Below are 6,382 nucleotides of genomic sequence, written 5' to 3'. Positions count from 1 at the left end.
GCATTTTACCAGAGAAAGCACTGGCCTCCAAGGACTGAAACTACAGTGTTAGTACACAATATTAAATATGAATGATTGATGAATCCTCAAAAGGTTTTGTTTCCTCCACTGCACATCAAACTGGGTCTCATGAAACAGTTTATTACAGCTCTTGACAAGGAGTCTGCTGTCTTCAAATATCTTCAAAACTTCGTTCCTAAGCTTTCAGAGTCAGAGGTGAAAGCTGGTATCCTCATTCCACAAGTAAGGAAAATTATGGAGTGCTCAGAATTTCTACATACTCGTAAGCTCACAGAAAAGGAGAAAAGAGATTGGGAGTGTTTAATTTCTGTAGGGCAGCGCTTTCTTGCAACAGCAAGGCTGATAACTTTATGGAATTGGTTGAAGCTTTAGTGAAAAGCTATAGTAAATTGGGCTGCAGAATATCCTTGAAGGTTCATATCCAAGATGCTTACCTCGATAACTTCGAGGAGAATATGGGAGCATATTCAGAGGAATAAGGGGAGCGCTTCCACCAAGATATAATGAACTCTGAAAAGAGATATTCGGGATCTTTCAGTGGAAACATGATGGGAGACTACATTTGGGAGTCATATGTGAAAGTGATTTGTGTCCACGCAAATCAAGAAAAACTGTTCATTCTTAATGCTAAAATTGCTTTATACATATATAGACACACACACACTCATATATATGTATATATATATATATATATATATATACATATATATATATAATATATATATATATGTATATATAATATATATATATATGATATATATATACATATATATATATACATATATATATATATATATATATATATATATACATACATATATATATATATATATATATATATATATATATATATATAACAGTAGAGAGTTAATGGTGGAGATGTGTTTAGAGAACTGATGAAAGCCAACAGTGTTTAGGAAGAAAGTCAAGCATAAGTACACATAGGAGAGGGTGGGGGTGGAAGGGTGGCCTATAAGGGATTAACCCATTAAACTCCGATGACAAGATTCTTGTCATTTGGTCAAATAAAAAAACAAAAAATCATAAAACACCAAAATGTTTGATCAAACACCAGAAAAATATGACGTCAGTCCTCGCTTTGCGAAGCGAGGACTGACGTCATATTTTTCTGGTGTTTGATCAAACATTTTGGTGTTTTATGATTTTTTGTTTTATTTGACCAAATGACAAGAATCTTGTCATCGGAGTTTAATGGGTTAATGGACTATGTAGTGATATCCAGGAAAAGAGTAGGAAGAGTTCTCTATGTCCATGTTCTTAGGGGAGAGAATGGGGGAATATCAGATCATTTTTTGGTGGAAGGTAAGTTGAGAGTGGAGGATAGGTGGAGAAATAGTAAAAGGGTAGAAAATAGAGAGGTGCTTAAAGTAATTTGCTCAAATGAGAAGGAAAACGATCAGGAATACAATAAGAAGCTGAGACAAGAGTGTGAAAAGGTAAAGCGGAGTGCCACAAAACTGATACCAAATATCAGAAACGAATCATACCCTAACCTAAAAATGAGACCCAGGACTTGATACACGGTTTCAAAATCTCAAAGGAAGATATATTTACTTAATTGTACCTAATTATAGTATACAGGGAAGAAGCAACGCTCGTTGAATCCCGACTCGTACTTTCCAAATCTATCATACCTAGACTCAAATGTATGAGTGCTTGCGCGCGTGCGTGTCTTTATGTGTATATATATATATATATATATATATATGTGTGTGTGTGTGTGTGTGTGTGTGTGTGTGTGTGTGTGTGTGTGTATGTATGTATGTATATATATATATACAGTTTATATATATATATATATATATAGTTTATATATATTTGTGTGTGTGTGTGTGTGTGTGTGTGTGTGTGTGTGTGTGTGTTTATATATATATTCTTTATATATATATATACATATATATATATATATATATATATATACACACACATATACATATATACAGACACACACACACGAGGGATGACTGAAAAGTTGTGAGCCTAACCATAAAGGAGAAATAATGATTTTATAGAAACAGGTTGGCATGATTAGCAACCCAGTTGAACCCCGCATGGCATTTTTCATTGCCTAAACTTCTTTACTCCTTGATTTACAGACGAGAAAACTTCTGTCACCCACGATTTTTGTGTGGGATACCTATCCGTGATCAAGCAGTTATTTCTGAAGCATATGTCTCCAGCCGAGATTCACGAGGACATGGTCACGACCCTTGGAGAGGATTCTCCTTCATCTGCCACGGTGAATCGGTGGGTGGCGGAATTCAAGTGCGGGCGGAAGTCCGTCGCAGACGAGCCGAGGTCAGGAAGGCCCCAAATCTCGACCACGGGATGGGATATCTCAGGAGCACGCAGACCACATTCTGCGTGACGAGCTTGAGATGTCGAAGGTTTCTGCCCGATGGGTCCCTCGTCTTCTGACGCATGACGAGATGTGGACTCGTGCGACTTTGTCCCGGGACAACTTGACCTTGATGCAGTAGGCCACGGAGACCTTTATACCAAGAGTCGTGACCATGGACAAGACTTGGGTCCACCACTTCTACCCAGAGACAAAAGAGCAGTCGAAGCAGTGGAAGCACAACAACTCTCCAACCCCCAAGAAGGCCAAGGTGACAACCTCGGCCGGTAAGGTTATGGTTTTCGTCTTTTGGGACGCGAAGGGAGTCCTGTTCATCGACTAACTCTCCAAGGGCCACACCATCATCAGGGACGTATTACGCGAGCGAACCACCTAACCGAACTGCGACAGAAAATCAAGGATAAACGGCCCGGATGCTTTCCAAGGGCGTAATCTTTCACCAGAACAACGCACCGGCCCACACTTCGTTGTTGACAAAGGCCAAAATTCGAGATACTGGATTCGAATTACTGCCTCAACGACTCTATTCACTGGATCTTGCCCGTCCGCCTTCCACCTATTTCCTAACCTGAAGAAGAACCTAGTTGGTTGCCGCTTCAAGGACGATGATGAGGTTATGGGGGCTGTGGATGAGTTCCTTGAAGATCAATCTTCAGACTTCTATTTGAGGGGAATCCAGGCACTTGGGGAGCGTTAGGAAAAGTATGTATTGTTAAAAGGTGACTGTTGAAAAATGAAAGTTCAGTTTTGTTCTGGGTGGTAATAAATACTTCGTGGAGGCATATAACTTTTCATTCACCTCTCGTGTATATATCTATATATATCTACACCTATCTGTCTATCTATCTATATATATATATATATATATATACATACATATGTATATATATGTATATATATATATATATACATATGTATATATATACATATGTACATATGTATATATATACATATAAATGTATATATATATATATATATATATATATGTATATATATATGTATATATATTTATATATATATGTATATGTATATATATATATATATATATATATATATATATATATATATATATATATATATATATATATATATATATATGAGAGAGAGAGAATGTGGGTGGGAAGGGCAAACAAAGATGTGTTGGGAATAGAGTTTATTGCCCTAACTTTGCGACCAACTTGGTCTTCTTCAGACGACTGCAGCATTACAAACGGATCACAATTCTTATATTTTGTGACACCGCGCCTTGTCTTTCCACTTTATTGTAATTTGTGAAATATACGGAAGCAGCATATTCCAAATATGGTTTAATTGATCATTCTTATAATTGGATGATTGCAGTTGGAGTCTGCATTGTGCTATTAATCTTAGAATCTTCTTGTTTCTCGTAGGGATAAAATGCAATGCCTAGATATTTGAAGTCGTTACTGATAACATAATTAGGTTTACCTGTGTGCATAACTTTACATTTGGTTTAAAATCTACGCGGCACTTTTTCTATATTTTTCATATTGAATATTTGAGTGATTATTTAGGTTTCTGCACAGTTAAGTATTGCATCCTTTACAAAGATGGAAATATGGAGTAGGTTTAAGTCCAAGGTCTACGTCATGGATATCAGCAGAAGTGGCCCATCAATGGAACCCTGAGGAATAATATCTCTAACATCTATCCAGCTACACGTTTTTCCATCAAGAAAATCTTGATGTCTGCGATTCTTCAACCTTTTGCTAATCCAGCTCAGCAGCTTACCTTTTACTCCAGCTGAACCGAGTTTAGTTAATAGTCTCTCGTGTGGGAAACCAAAGGCAGAAGCTCTTAAGAAAAACAGAGGCATTAGATCTACACTATTTCCTTTGTTTGTAGTCTGAAATAACTTTTGTTAAGTTCTACAAGGTTTAACGTGTGTATGACAATTGCTTTCTAAGGAATACGCGAAGCCATCTCTCAGAACTACTTCCATGTTTTCCTTGCGATTGTGGCTAGACTTATGCACCTGCAGTTCTACGTTCCTTTTTTTTTAACATGGGAATAACGTTTGCTAATTTTCGTTCTCGTGATAGATTCTCTTTCATTTGTAATGGGGTAACTCCTACCATATTGCTGAGACCTGGGAATAAACACGATGGGGTTTATGTTCAAGATTGAAAAAAAATATATAGGTTGTCATCGATAGGGTCCTTGATTTGTTCTTAACCCTTTCCCCACAGAGGGAATTACCCTTCTCTGAATGTAATTGCTTAGCGCAGGTTACAATAAAGGTGGTAGTTGCTCTTAGCAACGAAGGGTTTAATCTAGATTGGTTAAGGGATTTTCCTCAGCTGAATAAAATCGCCTGGCCGAGGCCCGAATAAAGATAAAGGTCAGGAACAGCACTGAAAGTGGGTGAATAGAAGGGAATCATCAAGAAATCAGATTGGAGGTATACTCAGTGGCATCACAGAAGCCCCGAAAGAAATTCACGAGGAAGAGTATTACACTGAAAAAAAAAAAAAACAGAACAAGGGAAAAGGGTCAAAGAACGCACTAGAAAGCAGAAGAAATGGGTGGAGATGCTTTGAAGGACTAATGAAAGATCACTGAGACAAACGTGTTGAAGGTGTGGTGACATAAATAAATACAGAGGTGTTTTTGTAGCTTGATATTCTGCGGTAACCCAAGGTACAGACAAGGAGTTGGGAGAATGTGGCAACACTCGCGAAGGACCAGGGTGGGATAACTATATATACTGGCACGACTACCTGATTGGGCATGTGACTCGTGCTGGTCGCGGCATCTCTTGCGCATTCGTCATCATGAAGGCAATCGTAAGATTACAGAACTGCTCATAGTATTCCGTTGCATTGAACTAAACGAAAATATTCATTTGTGCCTACATGAACATTACTTTCTGTTTTATTAATATTCAATGTTCCATTGAGGAGGGTAAGTAATTACTTATTGGTGTATAATACTTGCAGGTGTTTGGTCTGTTCGTGGTTACTGCGGTGAGAGCCGCTCCTCAGAGTGTGGCGACTGCAGGAGAGCCGAGCCCTTCGAATGCTCTTCCCCAAGGGCCAGCTCCGCAACCCTTCTTCACGAACCAACTGCCCCTCCTGCAGCAGGCACAGCTGACTGGACGGCCTCATGTCGTGTCGCAGTTTCTCCCCACTTTCCCCTTCGTCCAGACTGTACTCGTGAGTACTACCCGAGGAGGCGTTTGAATCTTGAAATGTTCGGCCTTTGCACAAGCCTCCCTTTTGAGCTCACAACTTTGTTCAACCTCCTTCTCCTTATTTCCTCAGATGCCTCAACTGACTCCTGCCCAAGAGAATGCCCTGGCCCATCAAGCCTTCTTCCAGATGTGGCATGCCCAGGCTGCTCGCAACAGCGTGGCGCCCACTGTAAATGTTCCTGCAGAGGCCTCTGCCGCCGCTCCTTCTCCTGACGCCAGCGGCTCTGCTTCTTCTACTTCCAGCGACCCAGCTTTGGCAGATACCCCAGCTGTTCCCTAAGTTTTCACCATCAATCCTGCAATTTCGCCCAACATCCATCCTTCCCTGAATCCACACCTTGCACTTTTCATTAACACTGTTAAACCTAATGATTCTTGTCCTACTGTTGATGCTCATTAGTTACATAAATAGTTATGAATACATTATTTTATGACTTTAATTCCGCATGTCCTAAAGCTGCCAAAATGTTGTTCTATTGTTTTTTGGACGTGTACAGCGATTCACAAAATGCAGTTCAATTCTTAAGACACGCAAATATATTTTCAGTAATGTAATGTTTTTCTATATCTTACTCATCTTGTGATGGGGTGATAGCTATTTCAAGTGGACGGTATCTACATGGCTTTGAAATCTTGTGAGAATGTACGCTGGTAAGGACTCCTACCGATATTAGAAAAAGAACGGAGCTGATGTCAGGGCTCATTACCTCAAAAAGACGGATTAGTAGCACGGGGAAGCCAAATCAAAATAGTGGCCGCCGTAGTCT

Source organism: Oratosquilla oratoria, chromosome 32, assembly GCF_046742065.1.
Source record: "Oratosquilla oratoria isolate Oo_2021 chromosome 32, ASM4674206v1, whole genome shotgun sequence".
Lineage (NCBI taxonomy): Eukaryota > Metazoa > Arthropoda > Malacostraca > Stomatopoda > Squillidae > Oratosquilla > Oratosquilla oratoria.
Note: the sequence above shows the minus strand (reverse complement) of the source record.